This window comes from Bombus pascuorum, chromosome 6, assembly GCF_905332965.1.
Source record: "Bombus pascuorum chromosome 6, iyBomPasc1.1, whole genome shotgun sequence".
NCBI lineage: Eukaryota > Metazoa > Arthropoda > Insecta > Hymenoptera > Apidae > Bombus > Bombus pascuorum.
Window position 1 is genome coordinate 1203962 of NC_083493.1, and position 26713 is coordinate 1230674.

At 34.2% G+C, this 26713-nt stretch overlaps 1 long non-coding RNA gene across 2 annotated transcripts in view; it reads left to right on the forward strand.

The window, feature by feature from the left end:
- Positions 1–26706, forward strand: part of LOC132908351 (uncharacterized) — a 235262-nt gene extending 208556 nt beyond the window's left edge. Inside the window, exons 2-4 of one of the 2 annotated variants that reach the window (XR_009658352.1) lie at positions 3463–3530; positions 6621–6711; positions 26571–26699. This is a non-coding gene — a long non-coding RNA (uncharacterized LOC132908351). Of the gene's footprint in view, positions 1–3000; positions 3531–6620; positions 6712–26570 lie in introns of those variants that run through there. The other variant, XR_009658351.1, reaches the window with a different exon arrangement.
- Positions 26707–26713: the final 7 nt, after the last annotated feature.

The following is a 26713-nucleotide window of genomic DNA, read 5'->3' on the forward strand; positions in this document are numbered from 1 at the left end:
AATGTTCTGAAATCTTTAGCTGCTTTTCGTAACGTGTATTAAGAATTTTGTTTGTCATGTAGCGTCCTCTCTTATACGTGATCCATTGATATGCATATTTACTTGTAAATGAAGATTTACTTAAAAGACGTAATAAATTACTATATTACTTTCTTTTTGTGGAGTTGTAGATAAATTATCTTTTCACAGACGTTATGGTTTAATAATATGTTTGTCTCTTTCCTTTGTTTATCAATATTGACGAATATACCATTACTCATGTTTATTATATTGCGAGTAATACTTACGTAAGATACACACAATACTAATTAAAAATCAAATAGCAAAATTTTAAATATGTTTCTAAAACATCAAAGTAATTCAAATCTTTAAATATTATCAAATAATTGTTAGTACATTTGTTGTTTTCTTCAGCTACTATTTTCTAAGAATTATTTAAAAATCCATGCATATGCATAGTTATTATCAACGATATCTTAACAATAACTTCTTGTTGTTGATATTTATTGACACATACGTACGTTTCAACAAAGGAGACACTGATAAGACATAAAGATATTTGTGTAAAGTCTGTGTCAAAATAATCTAAACGTAATTTATAGAAGGCTACAGAAAAAATTTCCTTTCAGAATTTCTTACTATTAAATTAATTTGTATTTTGACCTTGGTAAAATGTATTTATATAAAGATACGTTTATATAAAATGAATTGATTGATTAAAAATCATGGCAATTCATGTAGATACAATTCCTTGCCGAAAATCGAATCGCTCTTTTATGTGCAAAACTTCGACTCGAGATGTCATTGAAATCGCAAAAACATTCACCGTACAACAATAATCAGTCAAACATTATTATTACTTCGAACAATCAAGTTTAACGTATATATAGCGTATGTGTCGGATACAAAGAAAAGTGGAACGTTTTATGAAAGGGTTTCATGTAACCTCATTTTCCGTTAATAATATGTACTCTTTACGCTTGCAATCCGAAAACTCGATATTTCTTATATTACGGAGTATAGGCAGGAAGCGCGCAGCCATGTGATTATTAGGAAAAGTAATTGTTCAGTTTTGCGATCTACTTTCGAATTGGAACGCAAACGATCGATTTTATTCCTGGATTAGAATGTCAAGGGAAAGCGATGCAATGAACGCGTAATGTAATAATAATTCAGGAGAAGCAACATCTTTTATTTTCTTTGTATTCTTTTATTAACTTACTTGACGTTGTCTGTAGTTTTTATCGAATTATGATAAAACCTTCCTTAAATATTTAAGCTTATTATTTAACTATTCTTTTATCTATTCCTATGATCGTATCTCCTTATTAATCGAGATACAGAAAAATCTATTGCAAATTCTTTTCTTACGTTTGCTTGCAGTAGTATGTTAATTTAAGGCCGAATATCATTGTAAATCATTGATTAGATACACTTCTGTAAACGATTAGGAAATCATTGGTCTTGACGATTTTAGATAATTAATCAAGGATTTGTGACGAAACAGTGTGCTTCAAATAACGCAACATTTTTTATGATAGTTTAGTTTGTGCAATAACAGATTTCAAAATAATAGGGGATGGAACTGTTTGAGCAAGATGCTTTAGAATTGTTTGCGTCATAATTAACACTACGTGTGGGAATGGTGTTTTTATTCTTGTGTGTTCTATACGTAATATAAATATGTGTAATGTAGCATATAAATTATGTAAATCTAGTTATTAACATTAGTGGATCAAGGCATATGTAAGCGCGATTCTACATCACTAATTATATAAAATGATTTGTCTATTGAGTCGAATAAACGTATTCCATTTTATAAACAATATAAGGGAGTGCTTCATGTAAGTACATGCTCTTTAAATGTAATTGTATTAATAGATTACAAGTTAGAAGTGTTTCATTTTATATTTATATTGGTATTATGTGGAAAAGATTTCATTGGATAATATAAATTCACAAAGTGAATAATTCGACTAAAATTTTGATTTTTTATGGAATTTTTTTAATGGAATTTTCTATTAATATGAGTGAAATTTTAATTGATGAAATTAGCATGTTTTGAACTACATATTTTATTTTTTAAATGACTGCATGATGCAATTTTCATAAAAAAGCTGTTGTTATTAAACTTGTCAAGACTGTTATAGTTCATTTACAATCGTGTAAAATACCAGGATTAAGCGTTATAATATTCTTTCAGAATTATCAGAATTATTCAGAAGATAATCAAAACATCTTCTAACTTACAAATATGTAGTCTTCGTAACATAATAATCATGTAAATAGTCATTTACATAAGAACTTATTCGATTAGCCATTCTTTATTGATATATTCGCCATTCGTTATACTTTCTAGTTTTTGATGGAATAACATTATGTGAAGTAATTAAAGGGACTCTTATTTAAATCGTTTGACATCTCAGGTTACAAGCTATATCGTATCTAATTTTTCACTAATTCTTTAACTATTTCTTATTATGTATTGATCTAAACTTAAATCCTAATAAATAGTAATTTTATATGCTATTTACAATAATTTTGCTTTTATACGATTTTCTCATTTTGAATTCTCGATCATCAGCAAACAAAAGGGAATTCGTATCGCTTCAAGATTCGATCTTTAAGATCATCTGGTCTACAAATGAAAGAGAATTTATATCGGTTCAGAATTCGATCTTTAAAATTATCTGGTCGAAGCAACTTTTAATTTCATCCGTCTTGTGTTACGGTTCGGTTCGATAATGATCGAAGTGGCCCATAATCGAACACGCGTATATGTGTTAGTAAGTAAGTATGTATTCTCGGATCGCAGGAAATCACGCATATCAAAGTAGCTATCAGTCAGTAAGAGGAACGAGGCGACGTGTCGCGGGAGGGGATGCTTTCGAAGTACCTGTACCTGGAGGTAGGGGCAGCGTATAGGACGCAGAGAACAGAAACGCGCTGGGTGGTGTGGCGATGGTAGTGGTGGTGGTGGTGGTGGTGGTGGTGGTGGTGGCGTAGAGTCGGGCGAAAGGGAAAATAGTCGGGCGAACACTTTTTTTCTCCCCCATTTAGAGGCAGGTTTTTTGACACGGCGGTCGTTCGATCGACTTCCATTTGTCTCCGAGCATTCTGTCGACTAACGTCCCAAACATACTACCACGCGCTGTCACCGGTGCAAAGCCGAATATCTCGCGAAGATGCGCGTCGATCGCTTCCATCTGACTTGATCGAGTTACGTGTACGGTTAATACACTCGTTACAAACTTACTTCGATTTCTTCTCAGTGATTTTCGAGGAACCTTTTTCGTTTTGTATTTGCGGACGTGCAAAACGTAATCAACAAATGGATTGATTCGATAGTTCGATAGTTGAATGTTCTCTTGCTATACGCTTGATACAGAGTAAAACGTGATCCTTGTGATTGATTCTGATAATTTGTGTGCGCTGAAAGCGAGGGCACCTTTGAGCGTGTAGGAGGAACCACAACAAGACAGGTGGACTGAAATGAAACATTGGATCGGGTTTGTCTAAGAAGTTGCAAGGTGAGTGGAATTCAAGTGCGACCGGAACATTCAGCTCTTTTGTTTTGATATGGGAAAATCATGAGTCGTCTATTGAAATGAAACTTGGCAAGGTCGTTGTTGCAACGAGCGAGAAATAAGATGTGCCTCCTAGATTATGTTTCATTTTTTTTCTGGTGTTCTGCGTTTCGTTAGTCGACTTATGGTTGGTTACGTAGTAGAGACGATCCTTGAGGTCGATGGACGGATAATAAGGAGCATAGAACGATCGTCCTTAAACTAGTTGTGTAATCGTTTGGTGCGTTTAATCGGCGATATCGATGATCGGGTCGTGCAAAAATACCTCGGCTTCGTCTCGGTATTCAACATCGATAACGCGAAGCTAAAATAATTTAAATCGATCGAAACACTTTAGTGTTTGAGGGAAGAAGGTTTCGTTGATGTACCAGTTAATAATTTTCCTGAGAGTAGCTGCAATAGAAATACATCTAAAAACCCGTTCGAATGACAGTCGGTTAATGAAAAAGTTGGTTATCGAATCTGTGTGCTTGGCTGTTCCGTAATCTCTACGGGAACTGGCTGGTGTTGCAGAATATTAACCGAACGGTCGCGGAATTAACTGACCGTTGCCTGTAACTTGGTAGTCCACTTTCACGCGCGCAAACTTCCAGATGTTCCCGGCATTTCTTACGTAAAACTCAGTTACTTGAGCAGGCCGTGCCGAAATGATCTTTTCTCTGCGACGAGGTTCGGTGCGGTAGTCTGTTCGTCGAGCACGACAAAGAAATTTAAATCGAATAGTAATACTGAAAATTGGCCTCGAGATCAGCGATGCATGAGCAACGTGCTTCGGAGAAATTTCTTTCCTTATCTTGCCAGTTTTCTATATTGCTTTGTTTTGTGAAATTAAAGTATGTATTTTTTTTATATATATATCGAAATTGAGCAATTGAAAGAAAGCGTTTAGTTGGTCATATTAAGTCCGAGTTCGCGTTATAATTATTTTCTTTATACGAGTTTTCGTATTTTATTCGAAAATGGTACTAGGCGTCCATATCCTTGTATATACATATATCTTTGTTTAAGAGGAACAATCGATTCTTTTACGAAAAATTCATTCTCTATTGAAGATACAGTTCTCTACGGAATATGCTTTACAATCGCGAGCGAAACTTGATACGTGCATATACCGTAGCAGAGAATTTACTTTCGATTGGCACGTAACAGATTCGTGCGCACGAACGATCGTGGAAAGGAATCGGACGCTGGAGTACTGTTCTCTCGAGAACGTTTTTAGTCAGAGATTGTAATACATAATATTACAAAGGAATTAACGAATTTCCTTAATTGTCGATAAAAATAATTCGTTAAATCAAATTTAGATCTTCAATCCAATTCACTAAAGCAATTAAAATTTTTGTCCATTTTATTGACAATTTTTACCAGTGCATGTTTCCAAAATATACGTGAAAAAGCTATGGAAATCGAGCAACAAACGTTGACATATCTGTCGGTAGAAAACAAGAAGTTGAATGAACGATGGTAATGAATCGTAATGCAACGCAGCTGAGTCTAACGGTATTTCGAGTACGGTCGCCGATCCATAGCTGATCTTGATCTTCCTCCTCTCCTTACTGATCTTCGCGCCAACAGAGGAAAGAGGATCGAAACAGCTCACGATCATCACGACTGGCCGCGTACTTGAGACGACCTCGTTAGATCTGCCGTTTGTCAAATTCTCCGCATATAGAAACCGATTTTTTATCCTCCTAATTTAGATAAAGTAGAATTAATGCTTCAACTAGAATAATCTTGCAATTAGGGAAGGTCCTTCTCTCTCTCGCTTTCCTGATTAAATTCTATAATTTTACAATTCTTTAGTTCAGAATTGATTTTTTAAAGAAAAAAAAAAAAAAAAAAAATGTGGAAAAATGCACTTCTACGTAGCAATGTATGTTACATTAGAACATTACGTTATATTTGTTAATGAACTTAAAGATTCTTTGGTATTACACAGTTTCTAATGGTATTTAGAATTTACTAGAGTGATTGAGATCTCGAGGGAAATTTTTCCTTTCGTCAAACTTGTTTCCTTTTCTCCGAGAACATTTCTATATGCTCATAGACCATTAGAGACACATACTTAAATATTGTCATTCGTATACTTCAACCTCCCAAAGCTTCCCAAAGTGAGGAATATGTTCTCACAGTCGAGCCTCTGCACACTTTTTTAAGATAACTATAAAAGTTAAGTTGATATCGATTGTAGCGTATGAGAAGCATCGTTGCAACTGATTCAGGTTACCATCCAGTACAGAGGGTAGGGAGGAACTATGGGCATTTTTAAACCTTTCCAGTTGACACGAAACGTACCTTGGCCTCCTTTCGAGATGTTACTTTTCCAGGCAGCGGAATTATTTGCGATATCAACGAATTCAATTAAACGACCTAACGTGTCTAACGATATTTACAATTACATAAACGGAAATTATAAGTTAAATTGACGTTTCTCGGAAAACCACGGAATAACGATCGTGATATTATTAAATGACAGCGTGTCAGCTGCTGTTATTTTTAATGAAACGAATAGAGAGGCGAAGGCGTTCTGGTACAACGCTGCGGGATAAAAATAAGGTTCCGATCGATCTTTTTGATATAGAAGAAAAAGAGATAATTGTGTATTCATCCTTAACGACGTAAAAATAATCTGATCCGACACAAGACACGTCGATGATATAATTTAATATCAGGGTTAATTTCGAGAAAAATATTTTTCGATTCGATATACAAAAATCACTCAGTTTTTAGTATGATCTTCTACGTGTTCTCTAACGTCATGGTACAGTTACCGAGAAATATACTCACCAGTTAATAGGCCAAGAATTATACGAGTAAAAGTAGACTTAAATGTAGAAGGTGGTGCTTGACTTTCACGCGTCTGCATTATGTGTTCTTGCGTATAGGGTGATCCGAGAAAGGGGATGAAGATCATATAGATTCATATAGTATCTATAAAAATATATAAATAGGTAATTGTTATAGATACTACGTTAATCCATCAAGAAACAATAAGTGAAAAAATGTAACTAAAGGAAGTATGTTGTTTTGCAGAATGGTACGAAGATTTTCGTGGTGTACGGTTGTGGCATTGGTGGTGCTGCTTTTCGTCACAACCGATGGTCTTCGCGAGCATAGTACTCAGGTAAGTAAATGATTACAATAGAAGAACCAATTCCGCATAAAGATTACATTTAGATAGCAGCGAAAACTTAATTACGTCTTAACGCATAATAAACGATTTCGGTTGATTTAGTATTATAACTTTATACTGATTAATGTTACTTTTAAAATGTAGGAAATCTTTAGAGTATAATTTATTATGTGATAACGTATGTCATTTAACAATTATATAATAGATATTACATTCTAGTATAGATATAAAGGGTGCTATGGAAGATTTTATAACAGAATTTTTTTTATCGGATGCGTTTATGAATGGTTTGACTTTTCGTAATTGTTACTGAAACTATAAATTATACTGGAGAGTTTTATTTTATTCGAGACATGATTTATATCTGCATCCTATTCCGATTAAGAAATTAATGATTATATTCCCTTTATACATTAATAAGTTTTTTTTATTTCAGTTTCTTTAAATGTGTTCTTTGCTTGAACATTTATTCATAACAATTTTGTTTCTAATTTTAAACATCGATTCATTTCAGAGATTGTTAAGTTTTAAACTTTCACCGAAGCCACGTATACATTAGTTATACAAATTTTTAATCAGTTACAGAGTTGTCCTTCTATTTACTCGCGATACTTATCAGTAATCTTTTTTCTTCAAAATACGATCCAAGAGTACCTCTATCACAATTTTGTGTCAAGGATACTCTGTTGCTGATACCGTGTCTAGTAAGGTGGCGGTGTTAATTTACTTTTTTCTTATTTTCTTTTCCACGAAGGCTACCGCACTAGTGGAACGAATTAATCCTTGTTATTTGAATACGTCTCGTAATTGAACCTGCATACGGATAATTAGTAATCAAGGAAGCAAGTTATTTGTGTGAATGGCCTGTATGACAGCGGTGATTCGAGAAGGAAATCCTAGGCGTTTTTATCGTGGAAAATGCGACGCGTTCCTTCGCTTCCTGTCGTTAAGTCGCATCTTCATCGTGCTCGTTTCACTGTTTCCCGTTGGTCTTTGACGCGTGTAACGTTAACCTAATCGCGTCATGCAATTTAGGGAGGTTATCAATCGAAAAAAATCTTTAATATCACGTGAATGCGCAGAAACGTGAGTTGCTAAGTTGGTAAACCATGGTTGGAAGTTAGCAATTTACGCTATACCATTTACTTCTATGGGATTGGTAGGCGTTATTTTGAAACTGTTTGAACATAAAAAATGATTAAACAAAATCGGTTGAAAAGAGGCAGAGAGAAGAAAATTATAATAGCAAAAGAAACTAATTACATTACTTAGAAGATAGAAACGTGGCGTTGGTTTCTCGATAGAAAGTATCCGGTATCGATGAATTCACTTTCCATAAAATGAGCGTTAATAGAGCCGCGACTTCTTTTTTTTATTTTGTTTTCTCGATCGAAAGATGAATCTAGTTGCTTTTTCTTTATTTTCACTCTTATTGGTCTTATTTTCAGTTAATGATTTAATCTAAGCTGTGAATCTTTCTATTCTTAAACAAGTTAAGAGATTTTGATATTTTTCTGTGAATAGATAATTTAAAAATGGTTCTTTAGAGTGTCTTGTAGTAAGATTATTTGAGAGATTAATAAACTTTACATTTTATTCTAACAGTTATGTCAGATCTATTTAATGGAAATTTTATTCGAAGCGCGTATTTCAAGCTTATAAAGGTAACGTAAAAAGTAATAGAATTCTGATTTACGAAGTGATAATTGATACTTGATTAGAATTTACACGTAACTCGAGTACCACAGTTTACTTTTGAAGCTGAAATAAACATTCACAACATAATCGTAACGAGATTCTTGTGTAAACCCATTATTGTTATTCCAAAACATACACCTCGTATAGGGAAGATAGAGATCAAAGTTGTCCGATCGTCGAATCCATTTCCCGATGCTCTGCACTGTACAATCACGACGAAGATCATCTCGGACGTTCCCCTAACGCAAAGGTTATCGGAACGTGTTCGCCAGCTGCAAAAATGACCGTCGCGAATCCTTTCATCGTCCAACAAAGTCATAAGCATGGCCCCTAGTCACGTGTCCACGATTGGAAAGTTTTAATCGTAAGTAGAAGTAACGGGTATCGGTTCTAACGTTGCGCCAAACGCATTACAGTTGTTCGTTAAATCACTCGAAGAAGGAAAGGGAAAGGGAAATATACCTATTACGTTATGTTTATTCAAACTATTGAATTTTACGAGATGATCAAATAACAAGAATTTCAAAATTCTGTCATATGATCTTCCTTCAATGGTCATCAATAATGCCAAACATTGAATCTCAATTACACTGATCATCGCATACATCGAGTGTCTCTAACTTTGATAGCACTCTTGCTTCAATATCATAGCATTGTCATACACGTACTGTTGTTAGAACAGTATTTGAAATTAACAACATAAACGAATCCATCAATCAAGGTCCGTTCTAGTTCGAATTCGACAACGATACCTCGTTCTTTCGTTCTCTGTCGTAATTACTTTCCTATTCTCACCTCTCTCGCGAAATCATAGCTGAAACGCTTCAGCTCACTCGCGTAAATACCGGAATCATCGTCACTGGCATGCATTTTCATTTTATTACGATATTGGGGTTGAATTGCAGTCAAGTTTAATTCGCATGGTAGGATTCACAGAACACGACAGAAGCGTTCAGAAAATTACGGATAATTAAAAAGGTATAAAAAATAGCAACCTTTACATTACTTAGAAGAGGAAACAAATCTCCATTTGAATTTAAATTATTTAGTTGTATTCATAAAAATGTAAATTTGCGTAAACATTAGCAGTTTACTTACTAATTTGTTTAAAAACTAATGAAACCGAACATCCAACAAACACTCGTTAATAGCTATCAATACACATGACAATTCGCGTCATTTTAAAAATTAGTTCAAAAATAAAAATCGTTGAGATCTGATATCTTATAAAAGAGAAGTTCACCTTATTAACTACGGGTGAAACCGAAAATTGTACGAACCCCGGCGGGTTACATTGCGTGCTTACCTCGAACGAGCTCGCAAGTGTATCGTTGAAAAGCGGCTCGATAGCGGATAGCCGAGAGATACGGACAGAAATGAACGCGGAGGAAAAGAAAGGAAGGAAAGAGAACTGCAGGTTCGCGTGGACCACGCCTAGTCGTGCGCCGGTCTTTCATAGCAAATAATACAACGGGTGTTCGTAAATTTTGTGCTTTTCCAATCGCTGTAGATAATTTCGCATGACGAACCCTGTGGCAGCTGGCGTTTGCACAGTCTTGGCCTGTTGGAGCGGTGGACGGTGGATAGAACGGTTCAACCGGACGCAATTATGCGTGTCATTGAACAGTGACATTGTTGTGAGCGTGATAGAAAATAGTTGTTCCAAGCTTTGTACTTATTTAGATCTTAGAATTTAATGTCAGGTTCATTTAATGAATAAAATGTGAATATTAATACGAAGCGATTAAAACTAGCGGTCTGCTACTTTAAGTTCAACACTCTGAAGGTCATATTACTTATTTATGCGATTACATTCCTATCGGTCTTCTTCGAGAGTCAGATTGTTGATTATAGTTTAACTATTTCATTCTGCTATTTATAAGCAGAAATTTGACCAATTAAAGATATAGATATTTATGTACTCATCGACTAAAATTGGAATAATTTGGAAACAGTCTACGCCTATCATTTATTAAATTGCAGTGGATCCACTATTTTTCTAATAGTTTATAAGTTTTCTTAACATTCCCTCAAATCACCGAGAATTGTATTCTATCCACCCGTTATATAAGCTACTTAGATATCAACTATTTATTAAAATTTATACGTTACAGCGAGCGCGCAGTTTGTAGGATTATCTGTTTTAGATTTCGATATGGTGTCACCTGAGCTCGCTAAATACGCCAGGATCGTGAAAACAGTCAGCTAGTCGGTTTAGAGCGATCAATTATTCTGGTGTAATTATCCTAGATGCGACTAATTAATTTGATACGTAGTTATTTTCGTTCACACGTTCACACGCGGCTCGAAAATTGGTCGTTTTTATACTTTTCCTAGTCCCGAGAAATTTCATGGTAGATATTCACAGGCAGATTTGAAATGAGAAATGATATTTACATTTGGAAAAAGAAATGCAATTGTAGCGGCGATACGCTCCTTTACACTGCACATAAGCATTTAAACGTTGTAATTTTTCATCATTTAATTTTATTTTGACAATTTGTATTGTACATGTAGCGGAAGTTTCATGTGGTATTTAAACGTTCGTACAATACGTTCCGAACGGGAATGTGATTGACCAGAAATAATTAGTGGTCGACTTTCATGGTGGTTACACTTACGCCTCTCTAAAGGTAAATAATGTTTCATTAATAGCCTAAGAATCTACAAGTTTTGTCCAGCACCAAGATTAGTTTCATTTGCAGTTGATCGATGAAGAAGTTAAATAACTGTTTGTTCCGCGATGTTTTCTTTCGTATTATAAAATGTAATATTGGGTAACGCAAAATTATTGGAACTTTATTATTAATCCTAAATAGAGTATTAATTGACAAGCAACAACGTGTCCTAAAATGTATTTTGCAACGTTAAATGAGTTCCGAGTCTTGAGTTTAGTTCGATGGTCTGATTCTCGAAGGATTAGCGCAAAGTAGAAACTCATTTAGCATTTCGTAAATATGTTGAGATTTAAGCGTATCTCGAATAAAAAAAAAAAAAAAAGAAAAAAATAGGACAGTCGTGGTGTTGAATGCCTTTTGTACAAATACGCAATTCGTCTGGAAATATTAATAGTTCCGTTGGCTGTTCGTTGATGAAGTTCGGAGGAGAAAAGGTCGGCCGATCTTACTGAAAGTTAATGCACATCATCCACGATCCTTAATCTAAATTACACATCTATTACAGGCGTTGCTTCCCGTGTTACGGCACTTCGTATTCCTTGCTCGGTTTTGCGTAATCGAATCGCAATGCGAAAAAAAGAAGCAGCAGGATGAGGTCAGCGGATTTCGTTTCTTCGACGAAGGGGCTGGCTACTTTAATAATGTAATATAGCGTGCCTTCGTTATACAAGATTGACCTTATCGTGAGATAATAATGATTAAAGAAGACGGAGAAATATCTGTATTTGAATGTTTAAATTATACAATAGAAATACGGAAAACGTGGATCTTTGTTATAATAATCAGGGGAACACGAGCGTGAAACCTTGAATAATGAAAGTCGAACAATTGTGGATACGCGCGTTATAATGATGATTCGTGGCAAGCCGAATTAAAATTGCGCGTAGAATAACTTGTGACGAAAGTTATCTGTGTTCTGCAGTTTGTTCGAATTTTTTATTGTCATGTAAGCATTTTATACATCTATTTAAAAAATTATCTATGACTATTCAAAAAATGTCTAATTTTAGTTAATAACGTTTATCCGTTATAAATTACCATATGTCTTTCCAAAGGGAATTAAAACATTCTGCAAGTTTCGTCTGGTGATTTCTAGCAAAAACACAGAAGAAAAGATAAATCTGTAAATAAAGCGTAGTGAATGCGACAGAAGACTATAGTCGACATCATTCGTCAAACGTGAAATATGTCCGAATTCGATCGTTGTCGTTTGTTTCTCTGTCGATGAATCAGTACAAATTGATCTCTAATCTTTATTGCGGACAAATATTCCCTTCCTCCGTACGCGCAAACATTATTTAAGATCATCCAAGCGGACAAATATTGCGTATATCGAAAACTATCGTTTCTTCATATCTCGTACCTAAAACGCATTAAGAGCTCATCTCACTCATCCACCTAACGAGAAGACCGTATACTCACCGATATGTCGTTGCACAAGAGAAATTTTTGTAAACCTTAGATATAGAAACGACAGAGCAGTAGACATAAGGGAAAAATTGCGCAAAGAGAGACGTTTATAAATCTGGAACGGTTTTTATGAGGCTTGACGATGCTTTGCAATATCCCGTTATTATCCATCTCCCTGGTTGCATATAATTATGGACAACATTAACATTTCGAGCATCGATCCGTGGATTTATAGATCGTCTTGTGGAATAAGGTGCACGGTACAAGGTCGTCTACTCTTACCACTGGATTTCTAGTATCCTTATCAGTCTCATCGGAAAGATAGCAGGATCCTTGATCGATTAATGCTGGACGCGAAAAAAATTAGAGCGTATCAGCTATTTCTGAATTCACTCAATGTTGTTTTTTATTGGTCACAGATTGGACGAAGAATATTATTTTAGTTTGTTGACAGGTTTTAGTAAATTGCGATCATAACGCTCGATCGTGAAAACGGATTTAACGAAATTCATCTTTGCTGAATTAATTTAACTAAGTAGATTAATTATATAAAATTTTAGGTTAATCATGGCAATAAAAATAAAGTTTTTAAATTCAAGGCAGACAGAGTTGGAAAGGAGCTAGTTTTTATGGTGACATTGAAATTTTTCGATAGGTTTTTGGACATTTTATTTCTTGTAACAATACGATGGGTATATTCTGAATAAATTCTCTGAGGCGAAGGAGTTAAAGAGAAATCAAGAGAAACACGAGTGTTTTATATTTAAAAAACACAATAGATGTAAAAATGTATTGCGTACTATTTGTTCTAATTTGTATTACAAATAAGAATGATCGTATTGTATGCCGTTCTTGTTCTTGAGACTGGGATCCCGAGAATATTAATCATGGAACCTATTAAATAATATAATAAAGTAGCAATATTGAATTAAATCGTAAAGTAGTATCATAATACGATATCTGAGGCACGATTCCCATAGATTTACTTTACTTGTTGCACACGTTACTTAGATACCTCACAAAAACAGCTGGTGTATTTTTCCTGACATAGTTGTTTCATTCATAAATTTTTACTACCACTTTACATTTTTAGCTATTAAATTGTAAATCAATAGAACTACAATAATTATATTATTATATAATGGTTTTTTTTGTATAGCATTATCATATTATTTATAACTTGCAATATTTACGTATTAATATTTCATTGTATGACCTTTGGTTTTCATAATGTTGTATTCTGATATCGTATAACGGTGCCTGCAATAACCTTAATCAACATATACATATAGTCAAGTAGCTTTAAGTAATTACTCTATGCGGGAACGCATAATGATAGAAATTAAGCGTGAAAAAGTCAGAAACGCGTGAAAGGAAAAAGGCCTTCGATATTAGTAAAAACTGCTTTCAATTAATCAAAGATTATATGTATTATAGGTATTAAAGATAGAAGTATTTCATTGAGTTATCTATGTACTATTAGAGTTAACTATGATGCTTTATTATTCGATAAATTGGTGATACGAAAATCTGACTTGTGTCATTGTTCTCTTGCGATGATTCACATTGGATAGAAAATTCTATTCAAATGACAAATTATGATTTTTTAATTAATCATGTCCTTTAGTATCGGGGAAAAATAAATATTCTATCATCTATTTTCTTATTCAGATAGTGATATTGATTTCTCAATTCAGAATTTTGGAAATTCTTTCACCAACAATTTCAAGTAGTAATGACGCAATTGCCGATCCAAATGTTATGATACATCAAATAAAAATTTTTTCGTGGCTTGTTCACCATTGAGGACGGTTAATGCTGGAAACCAAGAGCAGATGCCTACTTATATTTCTTGCCTTTAATCCTGTTGCAGGTGTAGTTACGTTCAATATGTTCCATTACACTAACCTATTACATTCCGTGTATTCTGTTGCATCACTGTTGAGGCGAGTTATTTTGTGGTTTGCCGGCGATTGTCGTTCTAATTATACTCAGGAGGAAATTATGAACGATTGCAATAAAAGTTGGCTTGGCCATGGTGTACATTAACGTATAATTCAATTTCATAAAGTAGTCTCAGTCGTTTTTTTCTTGTACTTTTTTTCCATTCTTCGAAAGCCAGTATTCGAATTTTCCAAATTTTTCTAGGTACATATCATCCTTCATGTTATATCTCAAATACAAATTCGTTTACGATAATATAAATATTGCCAGTACTTCCAGAATACTTAAGTTATTTACAGTTATTTACAGTTATTTACAGACTCGCGTCTCCATCCTTCCAGATATCGCATACCTAATTGTCCTAATGCAAATGACGTTCATTTGTCAGTAATAGTGCGATGCGTTTGCCGAACCTTTCCATTTGAGCAAGTGCACCCATCTACACCGGTGCAAGTTTATTGGCCGTGTAAAGTTTTATACAAGTATATGTGCTCGCCGATGTATGCAGCACGATGTATTGCACAAGCATACATAAGCCTAATCTAAATCAGATTTTCCACCGGAGAAAGCGTCTCTTCTGCATCGTTTACTTTGACTGACTTCCTGAAATCCGCGGCGTTATTTATTTTTTATGTTTTTATCCATGTTACGTCTCATGATTTTTCTGTTGCTATCGCTGGGATAATTACTTATCAATAAGTGTTACACACACTCCAGGAGTCGTTGTAGTCTTTTTTGTTTCTATCTCTGGTTTGGTTAGTGTAGAAAACCCTTAACGTGGAATTATCTTTTTGCGTGTATCAGGTATTATATGTATTTTACTAGGAACATTAAGGATGTTTTTCTTCACCTTATGCCATTTCATTTATCTTGCGATATTCCATGTTATTCTGTATCATTCGTTTTATCTCTGATTTATCACATTTTTAAGACTAATCATTTTCGAATTCAGCGAAGCAATAAGTACCAGTATCGTTTGTTTAATGTATTTCAATACGTATACCAAATATCTATTTCGCGAATTATCTTAATTCCCACTTATTTAACAATAAATAGCGCCCATTATGAAACATTACGTAACAAGTCAGTCTGTAATTTAGTATTATTTATTTTCCCTGAAGCGAACTCTGAAAGTTATTATTGCTGAAATTGTCGTATGTCTCGTTAAGTTATGACGATTTGACCAAAAGAAATGTTTGCATTTCAGAAGAGTTACACACCGGCATGTTTCCGCGTTCCTTTGTAACTTCACAGAAATCATGCAATCGAGAGCACCGCATAAAGGTGAAATAAAGAAACAACCGACGTAATTATTTCACGTTTCATACGGTTGGACAGACTTCTGTTTGATTTCTCCACAGTTGACCGATGTAAAAGCGATTCACGTCGATCCTCTGGCACTGTCTAATTTTCCGTATTCTTCTTTCACCATTGTCGACGGACTCTCTTTTCTCGCATTGTATGCAGGCTCGTGTGCGATTCTGCACTTTTCGTGCTGAGCACACGCGTGTTGAGACCACGGTATTTACCTTTAATTTCAGTTTCATTTTTTTTTTTTAAGAAACAAAGCTAATCGGTGATTCTCATCACGGATTCGCTCTGTTATTGCACACCGCTTCTTCGTGCAAATTCGTTTCCGGTTTCTCGATAGGCTTGGTATCTCGTACGATTAAAATTGTTTTATTCTTTGTAGAGATTTATCGCGTAGATTTTTTCGAGCATTATGCGCAATAGAGAGAAATTCTTCGACGAAACGAATAGAAAAATTTCGTTTTTGATAGATGTAAAATGTTTAGATAACAGAGAGATAAGACGTTCGTTGAATCATTTCATTTCTTGGAAAATTGCTTCATACTATATCGTGCAATATGGCGCCATGAATTCTCCGATTGGATTTGCAATCATTTCTTCGACAACTATGCTGTTCGTAATTAAGTTGGTTCGATTGGTTCATGTGTAATTGATTTTTAGTCCTTATGTAATTACACATCATGCATCCAGTGCTTTAAATCATATATATGTATACGTATATCAAGTTTTAGTGAATTCATCTATGACCAAAGAATAAATAATTCTAATTTGACGAACGTCAGTAATCAGCATGTTTTCTTCATTTTCTTGAAATGATGTACACTCTTACACTTATAAGTAAATTAGTTATCAATTTCAACGTAGAATGATTATGGATGTAATATCAAGTAATAGCGCGAGCTCAGAAATTGTAGTATTAGCATATTGTAGTTTCATAATTCATAGGATCACGATAATCTGTAGTCCGAATTAGCGTGATTGGAAATTAGGTCTAACGTGTGAATAGCGAGCTCTGCATAATTCATGCTAACGCTGTGATTTCCATAATTCATAATGACCTCGCTGCTTTAGAACCGCAACTTGTAGTACTCTTCGTTAAAGATCGTGAATCGGAAGACTACTCGTGAATTTTACGCTGAAAGCAGTTAATGTTCATGCATCAAGAAACCTGGTCTGTAAAATAACGTAACGTATTTAACACTTTACATGAGTTACGAATTTGTGAAATGTATAAGATTTAAAAGATCCAAATGGAAAGAGTTCATAGAATTTAAATTCTTAATTTGATGATAATATTATTTATAAAAAAAAGGATAATAATGTTTGATAAAATTCCTGGTTTTCGGCCAAGATCTGCGATATGTAAATGTAGAGGAAAGGCGGAAGTTGCACGTCGGAAGTGATAGTTAAGTCGAAAGTGATCACATAATATGACGCGACAATCGATCTCTTCCACATTCATTTTCGAATCACTACTCTTTGACGATTCCTGCATTTGTGTAATATACAGACATTTCTGAAACTAAAAAAAAATTTTATTTCGAACGAATGCCAATATTGCTTTCTGTCTTGATTTTTACAGATGCTATTTTACACAGTACATATAATTTTGAACACGAGGAATGATACAAACGTGAGATGACATAATAATAATAATAACAAATGTCAAGAAGATTTCTTTGAAAGATGAAAAAAGTGGATTTAAATTTATTCAATGGTTTAATCAATCATCTGATTAAGTATAATCGCAGTATCAAGTATATAATTATTTATGTTTGTTTGTGTATAACATACCTTCAGTGTAGTAATCTCAATATTAAAGAAAGAAATCGATTGAAACGCTTTGTTAAATCACGTCAATTAATCTACTGCTCACGTCTTGCTAAATTTCTTACGTTGAAAATTCGCGTCCTTCAACGTGAATCTTGCTTAATGTTTCAATTGCACTTGTTGCGGTATCGATCGACTCCGCTAAGCGCAGAAACGACCAAATGATAGACGTATGTATTACTTCTTGGTTGCATATTTTATTTAACTCATATTCAATTTCTTTTTCACGATCTTTTAAATTAAGTTCTAACTAGTTTGTGTCTGTAAATTACAATAATAAAAGCAGTTAGTTTTGAATAACAGATAAAATCGATAGAATACTTAGATATTCCATGTACATGAGAAGTATTTTAGTTTATTAATTGACAATGCTGTATATAAATTTTGTATTAAGCACCTTGGTTCCCACAGTGCTATCGCAAATATGTGGCGGTTTCGATCAACTTATTACGTAGTGAAAAAACTATAATAGGACTGTTAGTGGGTTTGCGATTCATAAATCGTGTGTAGAGGTAAATGATGAAGGGGACCTATGTTGCTTGCGGCACCGTAGAAAGTTGATGCCGTTCTGGTTTGTGGTTTGAAATTGTGTTAAAGGTCGTTGTGATTTTGATAGAATGCGATTCAATGCAAAATTCGTTTAATCGAATCATCATTTTGTTTTCGTGTCCAATTCCATTGTTATTTATCATTCTTAAAACAATTGTCTTTAAAAGATCTTACTTATTACGGCGAAGTACTGGGAAATGATATCATCTTTTGATCGAGGAACGGTTTAAATTCGGACCGACTAGAGTGAATGTAGAATAACATAATGTTCCAAGTGAATTGCTTAAGTTGTCAATTTCACGTTGCGTGTAGAACGCAGTGACTCTAGAATCCATTTTGTGACATTACGGGGCCCTGCTCTCGGATCGTGTGCCTGAGGAATTCGAATTATATAAAAATTGCGGCATCTCGAGTCCACGGATCTAGCTTTTTTAATACCACTATCAGAGAAATGCTTAATTCGCTTCCTCCAATTTCTCTTTCGTTTCCGAATACGCTTCTTGTATCTCCATCATATGAAGAGAAACGAACTTTCCAATATCATTTGAATTTTAATTAAAACTGTGCAAATTTTAAGATTGTCAGCTGAAATTTCTACGTTTCTCTCAAGAGAAATTATATTACTATATTATCGACTAGACTAAACTAAAGAGTGATATAGGATAAAGTAAAATTTAAGAAACGTGTCACATTTTACGAGAATAGAATAGAATTTTAAAAAAGCCGAAACTGCTTTAATGCTTGTAAGTATCGCGTCACGATATTTTATTTACATAGCTAGTGATTAAGACAGATAAAATCATTATAAATTCTTTTATTCGTACCTTTTTAATAAAAATATTTTATAAGACACTTTTAAACTGTATCATGTACAATATACGTATGTATGAAGTGAGAAATCGTCGAAGTTCCTTATAAAAGTCTGATACTGAAAAAAAAAAATCGTACTTGGAAAGGATCTCGTGGATCGTTTTACGGGGCCAACAGGAACCACACCCTGGTGTTTGTGAACCAGTTTTTTCAGGTCGCTTCTGCATATTAACGTCTGCCACTCGTACAAATGATCTCAATGAAGAGGTTGAAATTTACATTTTCTTGCGCAATTCTGCCTACCTTTTCTTAGATGTATTTCATTAAATCTATTAGGTCAATGCGTTGCCTGATTTGTCGTTTAATCGTTACGAAACCCGGTTGTGGATTTTGTCCAAGTTTTTCTTTGTTAACTATCGTTGTTCCATTTATTCCAACTTGATTGCAGTCACATGTACGTGTTGTCAGATACAAGAAAGATATTTAAATTCAGGTGAGGTTTTCTTTTTGTAACGGTTTTGATTGATCAATAGTATCAATGTGAACAATAGCTTTAGTACTAGCATTTAAATACTGATTGCTTCGATTCAATCCGGTAGAAACGATTGATTAATAATAATTCATTTTCAATGTTTATCCGTAAGATAGCATCTAGTCTTCAAGATAATATCTATTTGGGATCTAGCTAGAATTTGAATAAATGATTATGAAGATTTCGCAAGATTGTTCCATCATTTTCTGGTTACAGTGAGAAGTGCTGATTAGGTGAAATCGCGTCCATGTCTCGGATCATGGAGTCAAGCGACGTGGAAAATATTTAATAATTCCATGAATAATTCACCGTTCTTGCCAGAGCTTTCTTATTGGTTAAATCGAGATGGTTGAACCGGTGATAATCGTCCTCTGGCTTTAGGAGCCTGTCGGTTTCGTAGTCTTAACCGCTAGGTAATCAGCTGTCTTTTACGGATTCACCGATGTCGGAAGTCTAGACGGTGAAAGTACACCTTCCATCGAAATTGAGATGCAAACTGGCAAATCAGAGCCCTGTCGAAATCCAAGGACAATACGCTCAAGTATCGATCATTGACGACGAACACTTTTGTTCTTTTTTATTTATATCGTTCAACGGTTAAATGTAAATGACATGTAGCCTTCTTTTCACAATGGGGAAAGATAACAAAAAATCAAAAGTTGTTAGAACGGTAAGTTTTGATCTTATAAATTCTGAATACTTAAAATAAAGTAGGCATTAGTCAGTTATATCAGTTTTGGAAAAAAACTATTATAAGGGGGTAATGGGTATATTCGTCATTTATTCAATTAATCCTAAGACGCTTAAGATTTTAGAATATTTACCAACGCTTCGAATTCGGTGGATATCTTTTGACTCTCTCTTAAGTCTAGAATGAAGTATATGTTTATTTTACCGATGTATGTAAATTTCAATGGAATAACAATTTGCACCTTTTAATTGGTAATTTCACCCGTTTGAAACAAATTAAATAATAGAAAGAAAAAAAAGGAAAATACATATAAGGGTCTGAGATTTAAAATGCTTGAAGACATGTCTTCAAGGAGAACAAAATTCTGGTTGATTCTGGACACTCGGGTAGTGTCCTTCGCGAGTTGGTTCGACACTGGCGAAGCGGTCTACCTTCGAGGATATGAATCGGCCTCTCACCGTTGTCAGCGTAATACACTTTTCCAATAATTTGCAGCGCGCGATATTACATACGATTGCGCTGCTATATCGACAACACGTACATAATAACATAGGACATGATAACAGGAAAGTTTGGCTTCAAATAAATAATAACAGACCATGTGGATTATTTCTATTTTCATTCAATCATATTGTCGATGATACAAATGGTTACAAATAAGATTTATGCATTTCAATATCTAAGTTATGTAACCTTCGACATGGTACAGTATGCAGATTCTTCTTGTTATCTACCAAAATTTTGAGATAAGATGTGGGAATTATATGATACCGATGTCATGACGTAATTATTGTAAAAGTAATTTGACTATGATTGAAGTTCAAATTTGTTCGCAAGCGTCGACAAACATTAAGATTGTTAAAACCGTTTACTTTTGTTTTGTTAGATGATAAGTGATTAGGTAAGGTTACAGTCAATTTCAAACATTTAAACATAAAATTCAGTAATTCGTTTGTACTAATTACGCGTAATAAAGTTTTACTTTTCAGTGCAATGTTTGTAAAAATATAAAAACATCTTTGATAGAAACTGAATTATAGAGAATGCAACATTTTTATTTATTTTATTATACGATATTTACTTTATCTCTTGTGCACAAAGCCTGTTAACTGTTTTATGCAACATATTATTGAATCTATTATTTTTCTTTTATCAGGAATAAATTATATCTGGCCTATTAATCGCGTAACAATGTTACTTCATTGCATGTAATAAAGATTACACATACGAATCGAACCAATCTTTCACATCAGAACTATAGTTACATTTTTTCTAATTACTGGAACATCGTGCAAGCCCAATTATGTTTGCCATTTCCCGTTACAGGATTGTTACATATTGTATTGCATGTTCATAATCGCCGGAGATGTATTTGAAATTACCAATGGCGAGAGTTCGACCGAAGATTCCCTTAACTAGCAAGAATCTCGTTTCGTGTCTTCCAATTACGCAAATAAACAGGCAATTTGTAATTACATAGGGGAGGTATTCGTGTTGCAAGGATCTTCATTGTTACGTACAGCCGTTCGAATGGAAAAATTCAAGATTATCTCTTGCTGATTTTTTATCTTATCGGAAAAAATAATCGAATATCACACGTTTGTTAGAAATGGGAGAAACTGCACTTTGATTTCAGCTTTTTAAAGGATCAATTTATTGGTTCGTAGGAAAGTTCTTGGGAAATCCTTTTGAACGTTAATAGCGATTACAAAAGCGTAAGAAAGTGTGCAATTATAGAGAATCATCTAATTTTGTCCTACTTGTATGAATTTCGCGGCAATTACAACCGTTATTTTATTTTGAAATCAGAAAATAATAATTGTACTCGGATTGTACGACGATTGAAATACGAAGAGATACATAATATTTAAGAATAGAAATTAGGCAAATTATGTTATGTCTGATATTTATCTGTTAACGTTATGTACATACCAATACGAAAATGTCGGAGATATAAACTTGTTCAATAAGTTAAATATCGTAAAAGGATTTAGCTTAATAATTCCTAAAACTATTACGATAAATCGCATACTTGATAGAGTTAAAGAGATTAGAAAATAACACTACCACCTTCACGGTATTTCTCACATGCTTCTCCTGTTAGCTAGATACACCATTGTCGCTAGCCAGATACAGTTTTATGCGAATATCCATATTACCATTATGTAGATCCGATCTGGACACCATTTTGACTGGTTTGTGCCAAATAAAGAAAATTGTTGTTTCGCTTTGTTTCGAAAGCGAGCGCGGACATAATTGCGATGTAGGACGGAATGGCAATGTTCTGGTATTATTCATAGCGTTAATTTTCCTACGCGCTTTGCGATTTTTCAACTTCACTTGCGCGCTCATTGTGCAATTTCAAATATCTTCACTCAGTTTCAGAGGATTCTAGGGTACACCTCGTTTTGCTCGAGGGTGATATGTCGGGATCTCCGTTATTGATGGCAGATTGTGAAAATATAATTAGTGGCCTCTCAGAATTCATAGAGTACATAGAGTATAATTTAGTGATTTACATTTCACAAGTTGAAAATGGATTGATTCAGCTGTATAAAAAGAGATTGAAGGAAAATGGTGATCTTTTTGCAAATCTTCAGTTTGAATACTCGATTTGCATTTCGCGAAGAAAGTTAACTTGATGAATTTCGTTGACAGATGATTATCGTTTTCATCAGACGTCTCTTATTCGGTATATGGTATTAAAATCGAGGTCATCTCAGAATAAAATTTCTCTTTTTATGTTAAACAAGTAAAGCTTGATTGATGAATTTTTATTAACCGTTGCAGCAAAAGAAGATCTTTAGTAGGACACATATGGAAAGTAGTATTCTAGAATATATGAACCAAACCAGCTAGAAACTAATATTAAAACTAGTCCACAAAGTTGTAATTACGAAATGCGTAAAATCACTTTAGATATGCCTAAAATACAATAAAAGCACGTGCTGGATTTCAGACCAGATAAAACATAATGCATTCTACCATACATGATATAAATGGCAAAATTTCTCAACCCTGAAATTAATATCGTGCGCCAAATGAGGAACAACTAGTGTAACTCATGTAGCAATTTATCATTTTATTTGCAGTAATCTATACTAATTCTTTGATTCTCAGATTCAACAAGTAACTATGCTCGCTTGAATCATAGCCAAGTTAATTGAGCGAGAATGGGAAGGTTTCATGTCACGAGTCTCATCCAGCGAAAGTGCGTTCACTTCTATCGAGATTCGTCTTTCCTTTTATCAGGACTTGAGAACACACCTTTCACAATCGAGAAGATCGATCGATAGATCCTTTTACCCCTTCTTTCGATCGTCTTCCTTGTCGATACCTGTCCTTTCGCTCTTTTGTTTAAAGGAGGAGAAGTATATCTATATAAAACAGTTTGTTGTCGAATCGTTCTATCTAGCTGATTTCAGCTGGTCTGACAAAAATGTCGCGAAAAAGAAGTGATTCGTGCTTGGGAAACTCAGCAGAGACGTTATTTTGCAGGTCTATTTACAGTAGTTAGTCGCGCATTCAGCCAGCCGTGTTTAAGGCTGTTCTCGAGTTCGGCTGCATGCTTGACTAGGTAACGTGACGTGAAACACCGACTTTTACTTTCAGTGTCGATTCCACGCTACGTCTACCTTATGGACAGATAAGGATAAACGAAACTGGAACACCAAGCCACGTCGAAGTATCACTGTCTTTGTATTATAATGCTTAAAAAATTCTTAGGTAAATACAGCCACTTGACCCGTGGTTGTGGAGGTTATTCGTATTGCAGAAACGATAGAACTATCTTTTTTTTTTATCGTCAATGCGTCATTATTGCGTGATGCAACGATATTTGTTTCAAATTTTGTTGTAAGAATTTTTATTTTATTAGTTCCATAGAACAGTATGATGCGATGATACTCTGAGTATCAACAATGTTAGATTTTAAGCTTAGTTTCTATAGGAAATGATTTAGGAAGGATCTATATAGAATAATGTTAACATATGATAATGTTTACCCTGAATCGTTGCTAATGTAATCATAATGTTGCACGTGTACAAGGAACCAAGGAATGATTCATTCTTAGAAGAATAAGTTATCTATTAAACTCTAATTATGAAAATTGTATCGTTTAAAAGTCAAATTTATTAATTATCTATCTATCGTACTATTGTTGAGAAATCTCAAGAAGTCGCATTGATTTGTTGTTGCAATTGAAAGAGTGTAACTAATAGACAAAGTTTCCGCTAACGTAGCCAACACAACGGAAAATTATAGTAACTGCTGCTATTTGATATGTTATGTTTAACTACTCGGAAAGAAAATAACAGTCCGGCAACGAGTACTACTTTCAGAACTCTATTTCACGATATCTTTTTTGTCAATTAATTTCTTGCACAGTTTAATACGGAAAGATCAAAGAGACGGTCTTTTCTTGTATTAATCTTCTCAACTGAAAGTGTAATTAAATTCACAAAAATTGTGGGTTCTCTAGGAATTGGAAATCAAAATTTGAGTCTTTTTTTGGCAAATTAATTTCGTGACTGAAGGTACGATTAGCAATGATCGAACTGAACGATTAGTAAATGAAATCACGAATCTAGTTATAACGTCGTTTATTGTCGTTAGACACGGAAGAATTGTAATTCAAGATGAATACCGGTTATCTGTTTAAACGATGAAACGTCAACTTATTAACTTTTTTTTAACTATTCTCGGCGAATATCTGATAAATATTTAATGCATATTCTTTCACGATTTAATAGAGTAATTCAATTTCTGACATTTCTACTATTCGATTAACTATAACCAGAATAATATCGGTTCATGCGAGCTTATATGATCTAAATTTCGATTCAATTTCAATAATTACATAGTTTTAGTAGAAATAGTTCAACATAGTGCGGAAATATTGTAGATTTTTTATCAGTTTGGCTATTTCACCTTTAACATTTTCGAAGATGTACATACATTTCTATGTACGGGGCTAATGGTTCTCTGTGATGTTCTACTACATGCACTGTAAATAATTACAGTGCATGTAGTAGAGCATCATAGAGAACCATTAACTCCGTTTACTATTTCACAATCTAATCTGCAACATTCCCAAGAACATCAATAATCTGTTCTAAAAAGTCAAAGCAGTTGCAAATATTCCTGCATTTTACTCAAGCATGATGCTTTCACCTTAACTTTATCTCATGAACCTGTTCTCTCTTCCTGATGTAGTAATAATCCATCAGCAGTTTGTTTCCCTTCGCTTCCCGCTTTTTCTTTGCCACATGTTTTCCCAACTAAAAATATCAATATTGCCTCACACTTTTCATTGACAGTGTCGGCATATACATATATTTATTATAATATTTTCTTTTTACTTTTACTCCCTAGTATAGCAAACCACTCTAGTATCGTTTGTGAAAAAGAATTTAAGGCACCCTGTATATCGATATACATATGTACCTTCTATAATTAATACATTCTATTACACGGAACAAAACAAGCGCGAGCGTGTTAAAATTATCTGTTAGCCTATTAAGGATATTAACTTTGTCTCATCGACGTTAGGATCGTCAAAGCAAATGTCACCTATTACGTGGCACAACATTCTTCATCGGAGCTCACCTGTAACACGATAAAGTTTTTCCTCGGCGATCCTGTATATCGACTTTACTTTGTATATGTATATAATGTCGACTATCTTCATAACAGGATTTACAAAAGAATCATCGATCGCGATCGTGGTCGAACCGCTGATGCAACATCCTTTACACGCGAAATCGTCGCGTTATCGTCGCATTATGGAAATAGATAATGAGATTCGTCGCATTCTGATGCATTATAAATTGCTCCGCAAATCGATCGTTCTACAATTTCAAAACCGGTAGTTAATAGCGAAATATCTGATTAAACGACAATTTTCACTAACCAGAATCTAATGAACGTCGGTCTAATAAACGCTGAAATCAACGATCCATTCTTCCCTGTCATCGCGACGATTATTATGAAGTTTAACCATGAAAATGGAGATCGTGTAATGCATACATTTGAATAAATTTGAATGTTTGAACCAAATCGAAAGCAGTCTGGGTCTGATTGTGAATGAATTTCCTAGTGTAGAGTTAATTTATTTAAAACACCGACTTAAACACGGAATGCAGGCACGTTGCGTTAATGATTACTGTTTGAACAGATAATATAACTAATTAAATCGCCGTGACGTATCGGTGTTATACCGTTAGAATGCATCCAAGCGTCTTGAATGTGATGGGGGAAAATTGTCTTAGGCAAATACAACAAACTTTTTGGATCTGCGAGTAATTTAATACTAATCTCAGTACTATAAAAATACTATTGTATTAAAAATTACTAACAGTATAAAATAATATATGCTAATGGTTATAATTTGTTCAGATCGATGATCATAAAGCTACAAATCGTGGCACTTTGAGATTCAATTCTAAATCACTGGAGGAAGCAACCACAATATCATCTTCGCCGCCATCGAGATCCAAAACGAATTGGGACAGATCAGCGCAATCGAAAACGCTCTCGAA